Source organism: Rhamphochromis sp. 'chilingali' (genome assembly GCF_963969265.1).
Source record: "Rhamphochromis sp. 'chilingali' genome assembly, chromosome: 21".
NCBI classification, from domain to species: Eukaryota; Metazoa; Chordata; class Actinopteri; order Cichliformes; family Cichlidae; genus Rhamphochromis; species Rhamphochromis sp. 'chilingali'.
Genome location: NC_137949.1, coordinates 6,542,331 through 6,566,977, shown reverse-complemented (window position 1 = coordinate 6,566,977; position 24,647 = coordinate 6,542,331). Strand labels below are relative to the sequence as shown.

At 40.7% G+C, this 24,647-nt stretch overlaps 1 long non-coding RNA gene across 1 annotated transcript; it reads left to right on the top strand.

Annotated features, from left to right (window-relative positions):
• Positions 1-882: 882 nt before the first annotated feature.
• LOC308389892 lies at positions 883-9,158 on the top strand. Its single transcript, XR_013970355.1, has 3 exons — positions 883-1,209; positions 8,086-8,565; positions 8,813-9,158. It is a non-coding gene; the product is annotated as an uncharacterized lncRNA (long non-coding RNA).
• The last annotated feature ends 15,489 nt before the right edge of the window (positions 9,159-24,647 follow it).

Sequence of the window (24,647 nt, the reverse complement as noted above, 5' to 3'; positions counted from 1 at the left end):
TAGACTATTTAAAAGTAGAATGGGAGGCAGAGCCTTCAGTTTTCAGGCCCCTCTTCTATGGAACCAGCTTCCAGTTTGGATTCAGGAGACAGACACTATCTCTACTTTTAATATTAGCCCTAAAACTTTCCTTTATGCCAAAGCCTATAGTTAGGGCTGGATCAGCTCACCCTGGATCCTCCTTTAGTTATGCTGCAATACGTGTAGGCTGCTGGGGGATTCCCATGATGCACTGAGTATTTCTTCTTCAGTCACCTTTCTCACTCACTATGTGTTAATAAACCTCGCTGCACTGAATCATACTTGTTATTCATCCCTGGCTCTCTTCCACAGCATGTCTTTTATCCTGTTTTCCTCCTCTTACTCCAACTGGTCGCGGCATGTGGCTGCCCCTCCCTGAGCCTGATTCTGCCTGTTAAAAGGGAGTTTTTCCTTCCCACTGTCACCAAAGTGCTTGCTCATAAGGGGTCGTATGATTTTTGGGTTTTTCTCTGTATGCACATTGCAGGGTCTGCCTTGTAATATAAAGCACCTTGAGGCGACTGTTGTTGTGAATTGAAAATCTTCACTTAGCAACCAGTGTGCAAGCCTTCAAACCTGCCACGTCTGTATTGCTCTTTACCAGCATGTATGGAGTGATGGATGAGAGTGAGTATCAAATGTGCCAGTTTCTTATACTGCTGTGCTGATAGTGTTAGTGCAGCTGTCCCTTTAATAGTTCTGATACCTGGTGACACCACAGGAAACACTCCACACCAGTTGGTGGCGGTAATGCACCATTTTGCTGTTTGCCAACTGCCAATAAACCCTATACAGAAGGAGAAGACATCACAGGAAGAAGGAAGTAGGAAGGTTTAGTGAAGTTTGCACATGGCCAAGGAGACTGCCATGAGGTGGCGGGAAATTTGAAGGTGGACGTTACATAAGGATTGAGTGAATCGATTAGTTTTTGGATTTTGGATTACGGATTAGGATCACGGATAGTGGCAGTTGCCATAAACTGGTATGCGACTGGCTGGAATGGTGTCTCTGGTGGATGAGGATGTTGATATGGATTTTGGTGACTGGACCCCAGTGGCTGGAGGGGGAAGATCAGGAAGAGGGAGAAGCAGGAGAGAGGACGTGGGTTTGGTTGGGTCGCAGACGAGTAAAAGGAGTTTGGAAGAGAACAGCTCGGATGACGGGTCCAGGGTCGTGAGGAAGAAGACGGTAAGGGAGGAATTTAGGATAATTTTGAGATTCAGGAGTGAGGATGAGAGAATGCAATTCCAGGGAATTGAAAAAGAAGTTTGGAGAGGTTCTTCTAGCTAAGGTTCTAAGGGATGGGAATTTGCTGGTAGTGGTCAAGTCAGAAGAACAGAAAAACAAGGTGTTGAGTACTGAAAGTATCTGCAAAAAGATAGTACAAGAGAAACGGGTGTTGGGAGACAGTAAAGCGACCAGAGGGGTGATTTCTGGTATCCCAGTAGAAGAGGATTTAGAGAAATTAAAGTGGTGTATTCAGGGGGGCAAGGTCAGCAGAGTAAAGCGACTGTTACAAACTGTTAATGGGGAAAGGGTTAGTAGTTTGTCAGTTTTGTTGGAATTTGAAGGTACTGTGTTGCCGGACAGGGTTAAAATAGGGTGCATGAGCTTTCCTGTGAGAGTATTTGTGCCACCGCCCCTTAGGTGCTATAAATGGCAGAGATATGGACACATTGCTGTAGTCTGTAAGGGGAAGCAGAAGTGTCCCAAGTGTGGGGGTGAGCACAGATTTGAGGAGTGTGGAGATAATGTTCTGGACAAATGCAGTAACTGTGGGGGGCAGCATAGGGTGAGTTTTGGGGGCTGTGAGGTAAGTAAGAAGGCCGTGGAGGTTGAGCAGGTCAAGGTTACTCACAACATAAGTTATGCTGAGGCAGTCAGGAGGGTTCAGAGGGGTGGAGATGGTCCAGGAAAAGATCAGACAGGGTTACCCCGGAAGCTGTTAGTGTGCATAGGACTTACCCAGGTTTGACAATGGAGAAGTTGATTTTGTTCATTGTGTATGTCATAAACTGTTCAGATCAAGTGAAGCATAAGACAGAGAAAATCAAAATAATAGTGAAGGGGGCAGAGAGGTTTTTCGGGATTAAAGACATATCCTGGGAGAACATAAATAAAAGACTTGGAGGGGAAGGGAGAGCGGAAGGATCAGGGGAGAGGACATTTTGATTGTTTTACAGTGGAATGCTAGAAATTTGATTGCTAATGGTCAAGAGTTTAAAGGACTTGTTGAAAAATGCAAAGAGAAACCAGATATAATCTGTGTACAGGAGTCATGGCTGAAGCCTAATTTGGATTTTGTTATCAAAGGATATGATGGGGTTCGGAGGGATAGGAAGGAGGGTAATGGGGGAGGTTGTGTACCTTTTGTGAAACGTGGGGTTCAATATAGAGTGGTAGCTATTGGTAAGCAGTTAGAGTATATAGTATTGGAAATTGGGGATTGGGGGGGGACTTGGGAGCATTAGAGTGGTAAATTTTTATAATCCAGGTGGCAAGCTAATGGAAGTGGCGGAACTGGATACTTACTTAAAGGGGAAAGTGATGTGGTGTGGGGACTTTAATGCTCACAAGTTCTTTATGGGGCTATAGTTGTGATCGGAATGGGGAAGTGATTGAGGAGTTGTTGGATTTGAAGAATTATGTGTGTTTGAACGATGAGAGTGATACTAGGGTTGATGTTAGAACAGGGATTGAATCGGCTATTGATCTAACGTTGGTGTCTGATTCATTGGCAGGCTTATGTTCATGGGAGGTAATGAAACTTACAACAATAGGAAGTGATCATTATCCTATAAAGACTGCGGTGAGGCTGAGCATTGAGAGACAGGTTACCGGGGGAGTGAAGAGATGGTGTTTTAGTGAGGATAATTGGGATGTCTTTAAGGTACTCAGTGAACAGGAATTTCAAAAGGTTGATATGAATGTAGGGGTGGACGATTTAAATGACTCAATTTGTAAAGCCATTTTAGTGGCGGCAAGCAGGGTAATCAAGAGAAAAGGGGGTAGTGGGAAAAGGAAGATTGTGCCATGGTGGACAACGGAGTGTGATAAGGTGATTAAATGTCATAATAAGGCTTTTAAGAAATTGAAGGGTAATCTTAGGGTTTCAGGGTTTCATAGATCAGTATTATGGGTATGTGCAGGTATATATGGATGCTTCAAAGAATCCAGCTAGTGGGGGGTGGCAGTGGTAATTCCGGACTTTATGGTGAAAATTGGGAAGAGGATTAATAATGGGTTGTCTGTGTTTGCAGGAGAAATGATAGCGATTCTATTAGCAGTGCAGTGGGTGGAAGATTTGAGGCCGTTGAACACAATTATTTGTTCAGATTCCAGTGCAGCCTTGGTTAGTCTACAGAATGGTCATTCGAAAGGTAGGTCAGATATTTTATTAGAGGTTTAGCAAACTCTTTACAGAATACATATGATGGGTCTATCGGTAGTGTTTGTATGGGTCCCGGCTCACTATGGGGTAAGGGGGAATGAAGCAGCGGACAGGTTAGCAAAGGCAGTCACTAATCATGAGATGGTTGATCTGGCGGTGAATTTTGGTAGATAACACCTCCCTGGTAACAGACAGCAAGCTCTTAACTGCTTCAGCTCCCTCAAACGCAACTTAACAAGGAAACCTGAGATGTCCCAACATTTCTTCTAATTCATGGGGAAAATATTCGAAAATGGTCATGCTGAAGTTGCTCCTCCTCTCACTCCAAACCAGGAACGATGGTCAAAGGAGCTTGCAAAGAAAAGCGTCTGGACTTCTTTAAGTTACTTGAAGACGTTTCACCTCTCATCCGAGAAGCTTCTTCAGTTCTAAGGTCAAATGGTGGAGAGTCCCAGATTTAAACTTAGTGGGAGTTTCCCCCCACAGAGGGACAAAAGGACCCCTTGATGATCCTCTAATCGCCTGAGCCAAGGTGTGAAACTGGGTGTGCGTCCCAATCAGCCAGAGTTTCGGGTGAGTTCATTGTGAAACCTGGCCCCACCTTATCATGCGAATTCCTGAGGTCAGATGGCCCAGGATGTGAGTGGGCGTTAAGGCGTCTGGGAAGGGATCTCAAAACTGGATTATAGATGGCAGAGAGTGGTATTTACCCATTTTCGGAGTGTACCACCCAAAGAAGCCTGGCGACATCCGTGTCGTTTTTGACCCAAGTGCACAACATGAGGGAGTATCTCTGAATGATGTTCTCTTGAAAGGACCTGACCTCAATAACCTACTCCTGGGAGTTCTGATGAGGTTTCGCAAGGATGCCATTGCAGTAACTGCAGACATCAAGCAGATGTTTCATTCCTTTCTTGTGAGAGAAGAAGATCGTAACTTACTACGGTTCTTCTGGTTCAGAGACAACAGTCCTACACAAGATGTCATTGAGTACCGCATGTTCGGTACATGTGTTCGGTAATAGCCCTAGCCCAGCAGTTGCCATTTACTGCCTCAGGCAGTCTGCGATGGATGGAGAACCACATCATGACCCTGAGGTGAAACAGTTCATTTGCCTTGACTTTTATGTCGATGATGCACTTAAATCTTTTTCAAGTGTAAAAAGCGCTGTCTGTCTGTTGAAGAAAACTCGGGATGTTTTGGCAAACTCAAACCTGAGGCTCCGCAAAATCGCCTCTAACAGCAAAGAGGTCATGGAGGCTTTCCCACCTGAAGATCTCGCAAATGACTTGAAGGATTTGGATCTGAGCTCAGATATTTTACCTGTACAGCGCAGCTTGGGACTAAATTGGAACTTGGAGTCTGACACGTTCGTTTTTAAAGTCAACAAAGAAGAGAAGCCTTTCACACGCCGAGGCATCCTATCAGTGGTAAATAGCATGTATGATCCCCTGGGATTTGTGGCTCCTGTGACAATTCAAGGGAAGCACATTCTAAGAGAGCTCACACAACAAAGGTGTGACTGGGATTCTCAGCTCCCTGAAGGGATGCAGGAACAATGGAAGTCTTGGCGGGATTCACTGAAAGACTTAAGTGGCGTGAAGATTCCAAGACCCTATACCAAAGCTTTTCTTTCAACAACAAAGACGAGAGAACTGTTTGTCTTTTCTGATGCGTCAACAATGGCTATTGCAGCAGTTGCCTTTCTCAGGGTGGTGGACGAAGCAGGGAATACTCATACTGGCTTTGTTATGGGTAAGGCGAAGCTGGCACCCAGACCTGGACACACAATCCCCAGACTTGAGCTTTGTGCAGCTGTACTGGCCGTAGAGTTAGCAGATTTCATATCATCAGAGCTTGACATGCGCATCGATGCTATCACCTTCTACACTGATAGTAAAGTAGTGCTCGGATACATAAATAACGAGACAAGACACTTTTATGTGTATGTCAGTAATCATATTGTGTGCATCAGAAGTTCCTCTCATCCTAAGCAGTGGAAGTATGTGTCTACAGGGGAAAATCCAGCAGACTGTGCGACTATGTCTGTACCGGCTGCCTTTCTCTCAGATACCTCTTGGCTCACTAGACCTCATTTTCTGACTGAGCCTATGCAAGATTCTCTAGAACCAGACTCCTTTGACCTTGTGGATGCAAACATAGATGCTGAGATACGCCCACAAATCTCTACTTTGCAAACACAGGCTTCTCGCACACTGCTTGGGTCCCACCGTTTCTCCAAATTTTCTTCCTGGCAAGCTTTGAAATGTGCCATTGCTAATCTCCTTCACATTGTGAACAGCTTTCACACACGCAAGGTCAAAGGGACCATGCGATCCAAGGGGTGGCATTTCTGTCAGAAAGCAGGTACACCTGATCAACTCAGTTTATCAGAGCACATCATTATTCAAACTGTGCAGGAAGAGGCATATGCTGAAGAGTTGGCCTGTCTTATGAAGAATAAGGTGATCCCTCAAGGGAGTCCTCTTAGGACCCTGGACCCCTTCATTGACGCACACAATGTCCTCAGAGTTGGTGGTCGGATAAGGCATGGAGAGGTTCCTCATGAAGTTAAGAACCCTAAGATCATTCCTTGCAAGCACCATATTGCAACATTGCTGGTCAGACATTTCCATGACCTGCACCATGGACGCCACTTCACAGAGGGTGCCATCCGTGCAGCAGGCTACTGGATAATAGGTATGAAGAGATTGGTGAGCACTGTCATCCACCATTGTGTCACATGTCGAAAGCTCCGCGGCCTCCCTGAACAACAAAAGATGGCTGACCTGCCATCAGATCGCCTCTCTATGGAACCCCCATTTACCTACGTTGGACTGGACGTGTTTGGCCCGTGGAGTGTTGTTGCACGGCGTACAAGAGGTGGTCTCACTCATAGTAAGAGATGAGCAGTTATATTCACTTGTATGGCCGTTAGAGCAGTCCACATAGAGGTCATAGAATCTCTGGACACCTCATGCTTCATTAATGCCCTCTGGAGGTTTCTAGCTATTCGAGGTCCTGTGAAACAAATACGTTCGGACAGAGGCACAAACTTCGTGGGTGCTTCAGCTGAACTAAAGATTCCATCCAATATTGACTCCACGTCTGTTGAGTACCTGGCAGGAAAAGGCTGTGCATGGGTCTTTAACCCTCCACATGCGTCTCACATGGGTGGCGCATGGGAGAGGATGATAGGAATAGCCAAAAGAATCCTCGATTCAATGTTCCTGCAACTTGAGACATCAAACTTGACGCATGAGGTCCTTACTACACTGATGGCAGAAGTGGTGGCAATTATCAACGCTAGGCCTCTCATACCACCGCCTACCTGAAGGAGATTAGGAATCTGGAGAACTGGTGCCAGAGGAACAACCTCCTTCTAAACGTCAGTAAGACAAAGGAGCTGATAGTGGACTTCAGCACTAAGCAGGAGAGGAACTACCAGACCCCCGTCATCAACGAGTGCCCAGTGGAGAGAGTGGACAGCTTCAAATACCTCGGAGTTCACATCACGCAGGACCTGTCATGGTCCTGTCACATCAACACCGTGGTGAAAAAGGCCCGACAGCGTCTCTACCACCTCAGACGCTTGAGAGACTTCCAACTGCCCTCCAAGGTGCTCAGGAACTTTTACTCGTGCACCATAGAGAGCATCCTGGCGGGAAACATCTTAACCTGGTTCGGGAACAGCACCATGCAGGACAGACGAGCTCTACAGAGGGTTGTGCGGTCAGCTGAGCGCACCATCCGCTCCGAGCTCCCTGACCTGCACTCAATCTACAGCAGGCGGTGCCGGACCAAGGCCAGGAAGATCGTGAAGGACCTCAGCCATCCCAACAACAGACTGTTCTCTCTGTTGAGGTCAGGAAAGCGATTCCGCTCCCTGAAGACCAACACAGAGAGACTGAGGAGGAGCTTCTTCCCGCAGGCGATACGGTCTCTCAATCACACCACCACACAGTACTGACCCACACATATGGTTCTTACACACACACTGGACATTCTGGACATTGTTTTTGCACACATTGTTTTTTTGCACAACACTGGTCACTATATTCTTCATTTCCGGTTAATACTTGTACAGCTGCTGTTATTGTGTATATATTTATTTATATTTAGATTTCTTCATACATTCTTATATAGTTCTATATTGTGTATTTTGTTGTACAGTTATTTTATTTTCAACTTTAATTTATATATTTTATCTTATTCTTCCCAGTTAAATTTACCCTTCATTCTAATTTGTGTTGTACAGTTATTTCATTTTTAACCTTAATTTATATTTTATTCCTTCTTAGTTAAATTTACCCTTTTTAATTTTTCATATTTATTTCCTATCTTATTCATAGCCTTTTCCTTTTTTGTTTTCTTTAGGTCACAAGCAGTTGTCCAAGCATTTCACTACATATTGTACTGTGTATGACTGTGTACGTGACAAATAAAATTTGAATTTATTTGATTTATTTGATTATTTACCAGTATGTACTGATCCAAGGGACCCAGTTCTACTCACCCCAGCCACTCTCTTAACTCAGAAGATGGGTATTCCATCAGCTCCACCTAAAGACTCCAATATCAAAGACATATGTAAACAACAATGGTGTCAGGTGCAGCATCTGGCCCAGACTTTCTGGAGCAAATGGAGACAACAGTATCTTTCTTCACTGCAGCCAAGAAGAAAGTGGCAGGACAGTCAACCCAATCTGGAGCCTGGGAGCATTGTACTTCTCAGAGATCAGCAGCTCGAGAAATGAATGGCCCCTTGGAGTAATCACCCAAGTCTTCCCTTGCCAGGACAATAAGAGGTGAAGGTATCCAGGCAAGACGGGTCAAAAGTATTTTTGAGACCTGTGTCGGAGCTCATTCTTCTCTTACATCCAGACAAAGACTGAACTGTTACTCTATATGTATATACATATATAACCATGTATAACTGTTCTGTATTGTATGTTAGTAGTGGCATTCTATCATGCCAGGCGGGGAGTGTGCTGATAGTGTTAGTGCAGCTGTCCCTTTAATAGTTCTGATACCTGGTGACATCACTGGAAGCGGGAAGTAGTAAGGTTTAGTGAAGTTTGCACATGGCCAAGGAGACTGCCATGAATCCACATGCATCTGCCCTCAATCCTTCATCTTTTGGAGCATCGTCTGTATGTATATTGTTTATTTGATACTTGTCTGTAGGTCTGTTCTTGTATTTTGTGACATGAGGGAAGTTTAATGTGTAAATGTGTTACTTACGTTGTTAAAGCCACATGTTTAGAGCGCGGCTATGCTTATTCTTGCAGCTAAAGTGCTACGCTATGTTGATTTAGATTATTGTAGACTTGTACGTACAGTGTATATGTAAGATTTAAAGAATATACTGTAATTGTAATTGTGTTATGTTTGTTTCAGTTTCACACTTTCTACATCATTAAACCTGTGGACAAAGAGTAATGGTCTTCAAAGTCTTGATGGAAGAAAAGTGTTGAACCTTGCTGCTGGTTCCTCTTCTGTGCAGTGTGAAGAGGGAAAGACAGTACAACTGCAACAGATTTTATTTTGGTTTACATGTATTTTCTGTAATATTTCCAGTATTTCAGTTTTCAGTCACAACTTGAAAAAAGTCATGGAATCAATAAAATATGCGTCAAAGCAGTTCTGATTCTGGATCCAACTCATTGCAAGAAGACATATTTGACACAGTCTATGCAGAAAGATAGCAAATGCCACTGCCATGAAGGCTACGTAATGGGCTACACTGACAAGCAATGGTGCACTGACTCGCACTGAGTGCTGTGTTTTGTTGTCCTTTGTGTAATGATTGATTGGAAGAGCGCATACACTTGTTCACAAATTGTTGTTTAAATGTTTTGGCACGGTTAGAGCATTTTGCAAACAAAATGTGTCACTTTGGCCAACTGTTTAGGCTGTGTGTTAACACTGGGAAACGAACACAGGTAACAATGTCTGCCATTTATGTAACTGTAGTCTCTACAAAGATTCACCGCTGAAGTCTAAATCAACAGTAAGACATTACCAATAGTTCACAATACTAAAAACCCAGACAAAACCCTGTGTTAACTATCTTTACTCTTTACAATCATATTGCATATTCTGTAAAGTAACAACCTTAGAGTAGCAAATAAAGGTGACACTCATTGAAATAATCATCAGCAAGCTTGAGCACTTCAATAAAAACAGAATTGTTTTGACAGCTTGCTGGTCTAGAGTATTCAAATGTGTGTTAACATAATGCCACAGTCTTCCCAGGAGTGAACATTGCAGCAAATTCACTCCAAGGTCAGACCTTGCAATGGTCAGAGAAATTGCAAAACTAAAGTCAAGAATTACACCTCCGCCTCTCCGTGTAAAATGTTAAAGTTCATGACAGAAGCATTAGAAAAAAATGAGTATGGCTCATTTGGAACAACTGCCAGGAGAAAGTCTGCACACCTATGCACAGCTCCACGTTTGATGAAAAACACCTTTTATCCAACACTCCAACACCTGTTTACTTATTGATATTCATATTTGTTTAGTTGCCATGAAATATAATTAACTGATTGTATGAGTAATATATGACAAATGATTATACATAAAACCTACGTTTGTGTTTTGTTTATCATGGGCAGATCACTCTTTCTCATGTCAGGTTCCTGACGTAGTTTTCAGCTCATGAGAGTGTGTGACATTTGTAATTTATTGGTTGATTGACTGATTTTCGCAGTGGCTCATGTCTGCTGTGATGACGCCAGGAAAAGTCATTAGTCTGTTTTCAGTTTTCGTGGTTTTATTTCCTGTTGAGGCCTGAGAAACTCCTGTAGGTTAAACTGAACTACCCAAACATTTTATGAGGGACTACCTGAAGACCTGCTCTAAACAGACTCATCGCACTTTGAACAGTGACTCAAAAATAAATGGTTAAAAATTAAGCAGACAATTTTTCAAAAAATCACATTGTCGCTTTCTATTATTTTGTTTAAACTTTCTTGGTCATTTGTTTGTGTGAGAATTTTACAAATGTAAAGCTAAAAGCCCCACGGTGACATGAATACCAGTCTGGCACAAAGCAGAAAACAAAGAGTATGTGTGTAGAAGACATACCATGCCTGATTATTCATGCCGTTAAGACACTGGCTGGGGTTGAGGTCTGCAGCAGCTGTTCTTTTTGTATATGCAAGTGTGTGCATGTGTATGTGTGTGTGTTGGTGTGTGTGTGTCTCAGAACAAAGTAATCACAACAGGTTTAGCTATGGTTGTGATGTTCAAAAATCCATCATATTGAAAGTCTGACCTGACTCACACGCTGACTAGACACAAGTCCCGAAAGGGGAACATGGACGTTGCACAATGCAGGTCCAGATAACATCGGCGTAACAACTTATGAGATGTAAGAAGCAAACGTGGTTGTTAGCATTAACATGTCACTCCATGTTGTGTTTGAGGACAATCGTATTTTGGGATTTATGAGCTGGCATCAAAAAAGGAATACATTATCACTGAGTGAACTCAAGCCTAAAGAACAAAACTACAAGCAGAAACCGTAATCTGATTGTGTGGTTTCCCCAGTTTTGTTCAGCATGTAGGTGTCTTGCTGTCTAATCATTACGACGGCAGTAAAAAAGAAAAAGGAAACTTTATCGGCACAGATCTTTTCTTGAGGCTAAATGTATAAACTATCTGCATACATAAATACAAAGAGTGGACTTTTTCCCAGATATCATTGCAGTTGGGATATATGAGACATATCTCAGACCATCCATTTAAAGCCTTTTCTTAGGGCAGTTCAAGCCTCATATGATGATAATTAGGCCTCTTTTTTGGGGAAACTGCACATGCTATAACAGGCAGCCTTGCATAAATAAATGTTGTGAGTCATTGTTAGGGTGCTTAGGCGCAGAATGAAAAAGTGCTGTATGAATGTGTGTAAATTGCGTAAATGAGGCTTGTAGTTGAAAGCACGCTGAGTGCTCAGTAACAGTAGCAAAGTGCTACAGTGGCTTGCAAAAGTATTCGGCCCCCTTGAACTTTCCCACATTTTGTCACATTACAGCCACAAACATGAATCAGTTTTACTGGAATTCCACAGGAAAGACCAATACAAATTGGTTTACACGAGAGAAGTGGAATGAAAATCATACATGATTCCAAACATTTTTTACAAATAAATAACTGAAAAGTTCAAGGGGGCCGAATACTTTTGCAAGCCACTGTATATAAGCACCTGAGGATTATTATGGCCTGCTGCATGGTCCAGACCTAAGAAGTTTAAAGTCCTGTTTAAATTTATTGCCTGCAATTCAGCAAATTAATAGATATGTGTTTTTTTCTGCTGCATCTGCACAGTTTATAGTTGCAGCTTCCACACCAAGCTTCTTAGCATTAGCTGATAATTTAGCACTCCATCCTTTTACAATTCCCTATTTAATGGTACATTTACTTGCTGGGCCCACGTCCTCATCTTAGGTTAGACAGCATTTTAGTGGTAAAGGTGAATGGCTTGGACATGAATTGAGCTACGGTTTGGGGAAAGCCTCAAAGTGGACTGGCGGTGGCTCCCGGGCCTGGCAGATCGCCATGTACTAAATAGGAGTGAAGAAATGAAAGAATTGAAAAGGGGAGGGAGGGGAGGGCACGTAAACTAGAATAAACAGTTGTGGAACTGGGGGAACATATATGAGAACCAGAAGGAATGTGTTTGGAGGCGTGGTCCCACTCCTGAAATTCCGATACTTAATCTCCATTGAATAAGAGAATTTACTAGTTCTGTAAAATTTTATAGAACTCACTGTTAAATGTTTGTTTCCAAACAAGGGCAAGTAGGGACTGGATTAACACAAGAGGCCACAATCCTGTTATCACTTTAAAAAATGTTTTTATTATTTTCAGTAATAAATGTATCACAAGAAGCCATTTTCTTTGATGATAATCCAGCCATTGCTCTGACAAGTCCTTATTTATTTATCTTTTAATTACCCAACAGTCTTGCCTTAACAGATTGGTACATTATCATGACATAAGCACAGTTTGGCAGACTTTATGGGAACCAGCTTTTTTCTAAAAAGAAAAATTCCTTTCCTTACTATCCCAAAAACAATAATTTGGGGTTTGCTGTAGGGAATCTGGTGAAACCATGACAAACTTTCACAAGAAATTCACCAAAACCTTATAATCACCATTCTTCGAGGTTAACGAGACCAAACCTCATAAGTCATGCTTCAGTTTTTAAACGTGATAACAAGAGCTTTTCATCTCTAAAACTGCTCCTCCCGTTCACCAATTATTCTCTCTTCACAAAGGGTCTCAGACCGGAACATCAACAAGTCAAATATGAGGAGATGATCCAGTGCGTGGGAGGCATACTTTTGTGTTTTATCGTGGATTCTCTGTCTTGATCTAATGATTATCTTCGCACAGGCTGGTGGACTGCCAACATAAACCTCAGAATTCGGTGTAATTCTCTGTTGATCCCCTGGAACAACGAGAGGAAAACATTATTTTATAAGAGACAGAAACTTTTGTTTGCCGTACACATTTTGCCAGCAAAACACAACGTCTACGATCGTCTACGTGTAGCTCTCCCTGCAACAGTCTTAATCACTGCAACTTTAAAAAAAAAAACTGACATATAGAAATCTAACAGAAATATAAATACATTTTTTTGAAGCTAGTCAGCAATGAAACCTGCCAACAGAAACTCAAAGTGGGAACTGCACAGCCAAACCTCATTGCACTAAGTTGGCTAGCTTATCTGTTTACATAATGAGGAAATGCTAATCGGAATGTCTAGTAAGTTGAAAAAACAAAACAAAACAATTGATATGAGTGATAAGAAATATGGTGCAATCCCATGTAACTGCAAATAAATGATTCTGTGGCTTGAATATTGAACTCGCTGAGGTAATTCATCATTGCTGTTGTACTTTAAATCTAGTTTTAAACAACTTACTGTTAAGATTCCTCCTCACCTTACACAAAGAGCATCTAAATGATCATCTAAATGATCTTTGGGGCTGTAGTGAATGGCTGTGGATAGTAAATGGGTCCTGACTACACTCTGCATCACTTACTGGACAGGCAGTTGAACACTTTGTCGCCTTATACCACAACACCTGCATTCACTTTTAGATTCAGGCTCCCCGTTACATCATGAGTTTCCTACCTTTCTAAACTATAGTACTTATTATTTATTTTTACTTACAACCAGTTAGCAAAAAAAGAAACATACTGGACAACATTTCAGTGTTTGGAAAGGCCACATCCTTTTTTTTTTTTTCATCTTAGGGATTCTTTCGCTAACCTTAACCTAAACCTGCACGAGAAGGTTCATTAGGAATGATAGCTGCTTTCATTGTCCCTCTAGTACGAAGGTATCTTAGGGCTACATTTAGAAAAAAATATGTATAATTGATCATTCTGAGAATAAAGTCGAAATAATATTTTGATAATGAAGTGAACTACAAAATGCCTTGTGTAGTTGAGTCAGTGAAATTGTACTTCAGAATTGGTTTTAGTTGAAAGGAAATGATTTTGCTTTTAGGACATTGTATCATTGTATGTGTATCAACACATTGTGATGATAAGTACAAAGACGTTGATGGATGTTGGTGATCAGGTGGTCAAAAGGAAAAAAAACACATAAACTTGAAAGAGTTGGTCGGATTTGGACAGATGAATGGACAGATGAAACAATATTGATGGTTACACACTTGTGCAATAAAAAGGATGTATGTTGCATCATACGGAACGATAAGATGGCTCATTAATTTTTGACACTGACTCATCTACACAAGGCGCTTTGCAGATGTTAAAGGAGCCGTGACAGGTGTTTGGCTGGAAACAAAAACTGTAATCTCCTAAAAACAAACATTTTGTTCTGAATGTGGCCCTAATACGCCGTCGTAGTCTCGCGATCACAGCAAAAAGTATGTTGAAAGTAAAAAGACAAAAAGCAAAGATAAATAAATAATTGAAAATCCTTTTTGGTGAGACAATAACTTGACAAAACAGCTGTGAGAGCTGCGGAAAGAAAAACATTTGAGGGAATGCACTGAAAAAAGCTTTGAAGAAGAGGAGCATTTGCTGGTGTTGTGAGGAAGAAAAAGATTTAAGGTAACGTGTTTTCGAATTGCATGGTAATACTGTACTTTTTCTACTTTGGTTGTGTTTTACTTAACGTCTTTTGTGTCTGTGTGTTTTTGCTATATTTTTCTATTTGATGGTGTTTTCCTGGACTCTCAAACGTATACAGGAGGAGCTTGGGGTGGAGCGATTGGTGCTACAAAACTTTGAATGGGAAGCTGCTAACCCATTTTAGCCTTAACCCCATTATTGTTTAACGGCCTTAACAGTATGAATCCATTATCCTGCGCAATGCAAATCCTGAGCTTTCCAAAGATGTTCTTGTACATTAACCTAACCAAATAGCTGCAAAATATCTAATATGCTGTATCACATTTCTATGGGTCAAAATTCAAAAGGGCAGACTCATGTAGAAGTGCAGATTCAAGCTTTAGTGTATGTGGGATAAACAAGCTTATTTCAGCAGCCACTGGGAGAAGCTTCAGTATAAGTTGCATAATTCACCTGTCATTTATAGAGCTAACCCATACGGAAAAGATATAAATAAATCTTATAAAGTTTGTTTCTGTCTTGTGTGAAACTTGTATGAAAAGCATACAAGAGTGAAAACAGATGTAAGATCCCTTGAAAAATTATATAAATGAAGCTTGTATGTTTTGGATTCTTTCTAAAACAATATATGAAAGTAATGAGAAAGTGGCCACTTTCATGAGTAAATCATGTAAGACTTATATGATTCACTATATGAAGTAGGCCACATCTGATGCAAGTCTATTATAAGTTTTTTCTATTTCTTTTCCATATGGGAATGAATAGAAAGACAACCATCCACCTTCATGCCGGAAGGCACTGCAAAGATTTATTTTCTCATAAACTGTTGTGCAGCTTTGAACTATTAGCTGTGCATTTATAAGGGATTTAAACCTGAATTAGTTAATTGCTCCTTGGGAAGAGTCAATTTTCTCTCTAATCTCGTTTGATTTATGTGTTGATTTGGCTGTTTTAGGAGTCAAGGACATGACCCCCACTTTTCCATATGAGCTCAGATGAGAGTTAGCGGAAGCGCACATACCATAATTTTTTTAAAATTCACTCAGATCTACTGTTCATCTAAAGCAAACTTTTATGCAGTATAGATGGAGTCATCAGGATTCCCAGTCTGGAGGAATTATAAAATTCTGCTCTGATATTCATGTTCAGTTGTTCTTTTATGGTTTTTAAATAGTTAAACATTCAAATTAACTAGTGGTGTTCTTGCTTGAGGAAAAGATCACGTTGGTCAACAGGTATAAGGGATATCAACTAAAATATACCATTATAGCTTCGAAAAGAGGAGTGCTTTGAGGATGATTCACTAAAAACAGATCTGAAAGACGAATACAGACGCTGTGTACAAAATAATCTTCATACAAATAACTTTGTTTGTACAGAACTTTTTAAAACACACAGTTGCAAAATATTTAGATTAAACCACTGTAATAAAAAAGATTAGGTCAACATGTCCCAACAGACAGCAGATATAGTCTTGAAATCATTCGGCATGCACTTCCTTACATACATCTGATGTGAACTACAACCAAAAGAAAAAAGAAAAGTGTGGTCTAATAGTTCCACATTATTGGCTGCTGGTAAAGGTTTGATTCTTGCACTGGTTCTCAGATGAAGGAAACAAGACTGGATAGCTCAGAGACGTGACAGTCAAAATTCAAATGTGTGTTAAAAATAATACAAAGTTTCTTGGCAGATAATTTAGTACATTTAAAATGTCTGATCTTATAACCAGAAAGGCCAATTGTTGGAATACAGACTCAGCAGATCTGCTATGCCTGGGCAGATAGGGTTTATACGTGATTAATAACATTTTTAACATGAATTCTGAATTTCGCTGGAAGCCAGCGAAAGGAAGCAAGAATAGGAGTGATGTGCAAGTACTAATTATTTTTTGTTAGCAGTCAAGCTGCTGTATTTTGGATTAACTAAAGATGGGTTAGGGAAGTGTGTCACAATATTCAAGCAGAAAACTGGGTACTAATGACGGCAAAGGTTTGGTTTTGTGAAGGTTCAGAGATGAAAGGAACAAGACTCGATGTGCTTAGAGAGTAGGAGTCAGTCTTTTCCCTAATTTTCCCAATTAGAAGCAAAAAAAAAAGCACAATGAAAATGCATATTGTATGAATATATATTCATCAGATGCCCAATATATATGCATTTACCAGACTTCTCCACTGAATCACCAAAGCTCAAAGGTGCAGGTAGGGCATGTTTATTATCATGTCCATGACAACAAACAACACTTCTCACTTTAAAAAGCTAATGGGGCCAAGGGTCTTGTAGTTTACGTCAGGCCGGAGGACTCAGGTGATGAAAAGTAAATAAACCAAAGTTGTGATTTTTGCCCTCCACACCAAGAAAATGAGAAGTACGTGTAAATCTAGGCGAGAAAACTGTTGCCACTGGGCCATGAAGAAGTTTGGAAATTTACCACTCGCATATTTTCTGTCAGCATCTGTAGACCTCAGTGTCAACAGTTGAAGCATGCGTGGGAGATGCAGCATATTTTCATATTTGAATGGAGACTGCATTAATCTGTCGATTACGCTCATGAAAACTGGCCAACACAAACCGCTGCATCCAATGGATTCTAGGACTGACTCAAATCAAACCCACTTTTTTATTTGGTTCTTGATCCTTAATGAAAGAGCAGGACAACTTAGTGTAACAGAGTCATGCATGATTAATAGTCTGAGGTGTGTGTCTTTGTTCCCACTTTGAACATTACTGTCAGTGAGCTAAAGCCTCATCCCTGCCTAAACACGTCGCCTGCACTGTGCCTACCTGTGCTTGTCTGGGCAAACAGCACTGAGGCCGAGAGTGTTTCACCGCTGGGTGAAATACTTTGGCACTGAATAAACATCTTTTACACATAGCTTTGGGGTCCATGCGCTTTTTGAGTGACTCAACAAGAGAACCTGCATGAGTGGGCGATTTGACTTCTTCTCTCTGTCTTTAAAGGAAATGAGATGCGACTGGTGGCACACCCTTATCTTAAGGTTTCATTTGCAACTTCCTGTAAGGAGAAGAAAAGAACAGTTCTTTAAATGGCTTGACCTTTCAATTGCCTTCACGTGAGTTTGAACTGTATGAAAGGCATTTGAGGTCACAAAGTCTTGTATGTCATTCCTAAAAGGCTTACTAAAAATCTTTTTTCTGTGATGAATGTTATACAGGAATTATATAGACACCTAGAGTATTGGAGAGATGTGGGAAAAAACAGATTTTCCCTTCAAGATGTTGCTATATAAAAGAATGTCACTGGATAATGATAATAAAATAAAATAGAAGGTCTTTCCTAAAATTTGAAAAACGTCCATGTTTGTCTTGAGAATCAACAGTGAGCAAGTGGGTGACATGTCCTACATTCTGCAGGCTCTAGGCAGAATCCTTGCCTAAACCAAAGGTAATGCCTAGAGTAGTGTGAGAAAACACCGGAAGTGGACTGTTTTGTACTAACTGTCTTTGATATGTCAAAGACAGATTCAGAAACATTTAATAATAAGAAAAAGAATAGCAATACATTTTTATTGCTGGCTTTTATTCTATTTTATTTTAGTCTGTTCTGTTGTTGTTGTTATTTTTAATTTTTGCCGCTCTTACCTTTGTACTGTCCACTTTCTGCCATGACTTAGCACAATTTCCCACTTGTGGACTTTATCTTATCTTATCTTTCAAAACCCCCAAGGTCACCTTACATCTATACAGATATTTAAACACATACATAATTTATTGACAAAATAAACTAAATAAAAATCTAAAACTGTAAAAACTGATCAAGGTAACAATAGAGTAAGACCATGTTGTAATGAAGTGTTTGCAAGATTGAACAGATGGGTTTTGAGATGTGACTTAGATCCAAAGATCTGGTGAAAGTGCATTCCAAAGTCTTGGGACAGACCAACTAAAGGCTCCAAGTCCCATGGTAGTCAGGTTAGCAGATGGAACACAACGGAAAGGCTGAAGAGGAGCAAAGTATGTGAGAGTGTGAGTAAGTATCAAGAAGATCAGTTATGAAGGCCTTTGAAAGTGAGATGGAGGATATTGAAGTTAATATGTAGTTGAACTGGAAGCCAATGGAGCTGTTTAAGAACAGGTGTTATGTGTTCAGCGGATCTGGTTCTGGAGATAATGTGGCAGGCTTCATTCTGAACCAAATAAAGGTTATGGAGAGATTTATGAGACAGACCATAGGGAAGAGAAATACAGTAACTGAGACAAGATGTGACAAGAGCTTTGACATGTATGGCAGTACTGTGAGGAAAGCGAGTAAATGTGAGTGAGTTAATATTGTAAAGACAAAGGTAGGCAGACTGGGTAATATTGTTTATATGTATTGTGAACGTGAGAGTATTGTAAAGATGACACCCAGACCCTTAAACTGAGGGGAAGGGAAGACAGAGTTATCAACAGATAACGAAAAACTATGTGATTTAAATGGGGAAGATCTGGTGCCAACAAGAATAAACTCAGTTTATTGCCATTAAGTTTAAGACAATTGTGAGAAAATCAAACTTTAATTTTATTTAAACTATCAGAAACAGATGTTCGTGAGAGAGTAGCAATGGGCTTGGAAGAGAAATAGAGCTGGCTGTCATCTGCTTAACTGAAATTGAACGTGACATGCCCTGAAAATATTACCGAGAGATAGGAGATAAATAATAAAGTGGAGAGGTCCCTGGACAGAGCTCTGGGGTACACCAAATTTAATTGAAGTGGATTATGTGCAACTACATTTGTTTCACAAACTCAGAATGGCCATTTTATATTTTGCGTTGTCAAGGTGTTTGTAGTTTGGATCATAAAACTTAAATGTAGACAATCCAAGCAGCCAAGACCTTATGGTTAAGATAAATTGTACTATCATGCTTTGTTAGGGTGGACAGTTACAAACAGCAGATAAGCAACTTGGATGGGTTTAGTGCAGCTGACTATTAAAGTTGCTGGTTTGAGCCCCTGTTGACATGCTGGTATCTCTCCTTTCTGAGTTGCCGAAGCTAATATTTAGAACACACATTCATTCCTCTATAGGATGGTTTCCATAGACTGGACAAATACAGCCAAAGCCGGAATCAAGACCCCTGTCAATCAAGACAGCTGATTTGTTCCAGAAGTACTCTTTCAGATGGTTTGTTGTAGGACCTGCCCACTTCACTTTCGGCTCGTTGAAACTGCCAAACATCATTCACTTTCTGTGGTAGCCACATCACCACAAATTGCTTCCAGTGTGTATGCAACTTAAAGTGACCCAACTCTCTCTGCTCTTGTGAAAGTTGGGTGATCATGGACCACTTGATGGAGATCCTCACAGATTCTGTGATTCAGTGCTGCTTCTACTCCATCATGAAATCAGCAATTGTAAGCACTCACAAAAACGTGAAACACAGGTCCTGATATTAATCACAATCAGCTGTCCTAGGCTGGTGTATTTCACACTAAAACAAGTGAATATGTGGTAGAGGATAACAGCCTGTGTCATACATGCTTTTATCTGCTCCATTATAAATGCTGTTGATATCTTATCTTTTCTGCACATTATCTGGTATTACTTTTATTGAAAGACAGACAAACAGTAAACCTCACCTGATCATGAGCCTTTTTAACTTTACCAACAATGCTAGTGGGAGAACTAGAAAAAGTTATTTTATTGCAGGTGTTTTTTTATTTCCAAGACATCACACTCTTTCTGACTGTTAAGCAATCGAGCAGATTTCCCAGTAGCTCTGACCCAGGGATAAAAGATTTGTGGTGTGGAGCAGAAAGGGTTCTGTTGTTTAATCACACTTCCTTATACTTTAATCACACTCAAATTTGATGGTGATATATTGCAGCTGAAATGTTAAATGCCACACTTTCACTGCCACCATTGTCTCTGTCTTCTTGTCATTCAGTACTGAGCAGAAGTTCCCAGAGGAAGTGAATTGTTTCCGAGGATAAAGTCAGTCCGACGTGCGGTTTAGAGAAAAAGTTCCCACCTTTGTTCCTTTGGGATTCACAGGCCTCACTCTGCCTTGGCTTCTCTGTACTGGGCTCTAACGCTCTTGTTCTCACATGCTCTCTCTGGTTTGGCTCAAAAAAAAAATGAATGGGCACTTCCTTGAACATAAAATGGAGCACAGTGTGTTTGCTTTTTCCGGTGGTTTGGTTGGTAATCATCACCTCTCAGTTTCTGATGATTTGCTGAGTGGCATGCTTGAAAACCACGTACTACATCATTTGTTCAAACTGTCTGTCAGTTTTTAATCCAGTCAAGATGGGGAGCAGGCACAGACAGAGAGAAAGTGGAAGCTAGACACGAGTGTTTTAGTAGGACTGTGTGTCATTTTAGAAAACCTGTGCACAGCGTGAGCCAAAAATATAACCACTCACAGATGACCTCAGTAACATTTATTATCTCATAATAACAGTTTGTGTTGAGTTCAGGGATATATTAAACAGCTTAGATGGGAGTGAAACGGCCAGGCACAAAAATTGTGGTGATTTTGTCATCCAGCCAAACATCTGAGTCAGAGTGTCTCTGTCAGTAGCAGTGAATGCCTCGAAACACTGATTAGTGACTAAAAGTCTAATATTTGGTGGCTCTAACTCACAGCTTACATCACTAAAAGGATCTGCTAGCAATGTAAAAATGCACATTTAGAGGTCTTGTAACATCCAGGACTTGGCAGGTTGGAGCTTATTTGGCAGTACATGAAGGGCCAACAGCATGTTTGGCTGCTTTGGCTCATTAATGTACATGTCTGTGTGTTAGCAAAAGTGTAAGTGTTCATGCTGATGTTGTTCTTTTGCCATCTGCATCCATATTATATAGCAGATCTGCTTATTACTGCACATGTGATGATGTCCCTCTTTGTACTTCTGACTTTGTGATGACTAAAGGTGGAGAAAGATAAAGTAAAATGATTTTAACTGTGGGATAAATAAATAGCAAACATAGTATTTCAGAGTTTGGAAACTGTTGCATATAAGTAAACTTTGTTCAGCCATCATTTTTTTTCAAAAGGCTGTTTAACGGTTTTATTTTTTAAGAATTACATTCAAGTTAGCTTAAGTGTCGGCCTGGAGTAAGGAGTTAGGTAATGTATTACAGAAGTACTGAACCGTGTGTAAACAGTGTAATCTCAAGGTGAACTGGAGAAATTTAGTCACGATAAGTGTGTGAGTGTTTAGCAGCCTGTAAATAGTAAAAGTTTAGATTTAAAGTTAATGGCTGCTTTGCTTCAGCGTTGACTATCCACTAGAGCTTTTTTTGTGTGCACATCAAATGGGGACCGAACACCACAGTTTTCAAAGACAGTGGTATTATTTCAATCAATAACTTAAGGGCAAGATATAATGGAGAACATCCAACAGATTAAGAAGCAATGTGGACATGATACTTCCCAGCTGCAAAAGAGCGGTGACCATGCATGCCTCTGCAGGCATGCTTTTTATCCACACCTTGCCGGGTGTGTACAGTTAAGACAGCAAGGCCTATGCACCACCCAACTGATCCTGCACTGTGACTGTAAGGCCAGTAGGTGTTGCAGAAAGATGTAGCACATAGATTAATGCAGAGCTTCTGTTTTTGTTCTTTTAGTCCTGAAAGAGAAAATTGGACGGTGGAGGACAGATATGAAATAATTTACAGTGGATCAGTAAAGTGGAGGGTCAAAATGAAATGCCACAGAAATATTTGAAATTGTCTGAATCTTTTCTATGATTAGGGGACGTTGAACAAAAATAAGATACTTCTACAGATTCAAGGGGTTTTCCTTATTTTGACCTTTTTTTCCTTCAGCGCTGTAACCCAGTACCGAGCACGTAGGAACTATGAAATGACACATATTGAGTTACAAAGTCAGTAAAAGCAAAAAAAAGTCCTTATTTTAGATTCCTCAAAGTAAGCCTCTGCTTGCCTTGATGACAGCTTTGCAAAATATTGGCATTCTCTCAACCAGCTTCACGAGGTCATCACCTGGAATGCTTTATGAGTTCCCACACGTACCGAGCACTTGTTGGCTGCCTTATCAACAAGCTGCGGCCAACTCCTTCCAAACCATTCCTGTTGATTTAGGCCAAGGGATTGCAGAGGCCAGGTCATCTGATGCAGAACTGCATCACACGGCTTCATGGTCAAACAGTCCTTACTCTGCATGGATGTGTGTTTTGACTTATAGTCCTGATGGAAAATAAATGGTGGGCCTACTAAACCATGTGAACTGGTATGTCACTGCAGGTTGAGTCTCACCAGCAAAGCTCCATCACACCTCCACTTCCATCCTCACAGTGAGAACCAGATATGCAGACACCATCAGGTAAACATTCATAATTTTCACGTCAACTTAGTTTTATATTACAGACAATGTTAAAAAAAATAGTGAAAAACTTTTGAATCAGTGGTTGTGTCAAGAGGTTGACGCTTGCCTTCAGCAACACTTGCCTTCAGAGTTCACTGTACTCTTCACCCAGGGTAATCAAGGTCATCAAAGATGACCCCGATGAGGGCTGCAGGCAAAAATGTGCAAGTCAAGCAGTTTTTTCTTCATACTACAGACTTCAACCTCTTAAGACGTCTGCTCTTCTCCATGCACCTTGGAAGGAAGTGAGGTTATACCAGAAACTTCTACACTTTATCTGCAATTAGTGGGTGTGTACTTTTAACTGGTACTGTATGTTTTATCATTACCCAGTTGAGATGCTTTGACAAAAGAAAAAGAACCCTATGCCAAACATTACTAATGTGTTTAATTAAAAACATAAAATTACATTTAAAAAAATGAGGTGATGAAGTCAGTATTGTCAGTATCAAGTGTGCGAGTGGACAGAATTATGTTGGAAATGCAAAGATGCATGCTGACCTGGCGATCTTCTCCAACCGTGTGCTGCAGCACAGAGCTAGAACATATAGACGGGTTAGACAAGCAGGCAGACCACAGCAGCAGTAGTGAGGAGACAGTGAAGGTTGTAACCTCATAATGAAAAAGCTCCTTCACCTTTCATTTTACTATGGAGAACATGTGACAGCTTGAACACTCAGGTAGGAATTAAGAAAAAAGAAAAAAAAAGGCCTTTATTCAAAGTCCAAAAAGGAGGCCTCTTTTTCTAAGCATGTTTGCAAGGGGCGGAGGCAGCTAGCAGCCCTACAGCCACACACAGGACACAGACACACACATGCACATAGCTTATGACAGAGAGAACGAAAAGGTCAAAGGTGTGTTTGCACTTGATTAGGAATCAACTCTCCCAAAAAATGGATGACTAAATAAAACCTGTTCAAAATGGCTATTAAGGCATATCTGAATTAAGACATGAGATATCAACATAAAAATGACGACTTTAGTAATGTAGATTATTGAAGGCAGTGTTTTGAAGACTGCTATGTTCTAAGGATGATGCAGGTTCCTCATTGGCAGCCCCAAACTCTGCCTGGCACACATAGGTGGGAAACGCGTGTGTGATGTTGAAATTCCAGCTGGTGGTTAGTTTTTATTCCAAAGGAAAGTCATTATTATTCCAACAACAATGCCCCATGCAGACAAACTTACAGAAAAGCATTTTTGGAATACTTTTGTTTATCTGTTTTTTTAATGTACTCTTAAAACTTGCCAGAATCATTCAACGGGTCCAGACGGGCTTGGGGAGCAACAGGGTGATGACTGGTTATTGACACTATGACATCCAAAATCTCTGTTTACACTTTGTGTCTAAACAACATGTAGAGATGAAGCCCAACACATGTACCAACTTCACCAGCTCTTGCCTTGCATGCAGACACTAACACACATGTTTACACACCTCTCACACTCACACACGCCCTTTCGTCCCTCTTATTATCGATGCTCTCTGGCACCAAGCAGTTCTGAGAAGACCAAAGCAAAGCACCCTCATTACTATCTGAAGCTAATACAGTAACTACCATCTATGTCTTCTTTGCTCCTTTAAGTCCTCAGTAAAGTCTAGCCTAACATTTTATTTTACGCATTAGTTGTCTTACTTGAATTTTTGATTGTTTGGGTGGTAATAATCACGCTTTATATAGATATATCAGGTATCAAGGCTATTCTTCAGAATCATCTAAATAAAAATCAATTTAGAAGAAATGATGACACAGAAAAGAAGGTAAAATCTCCAA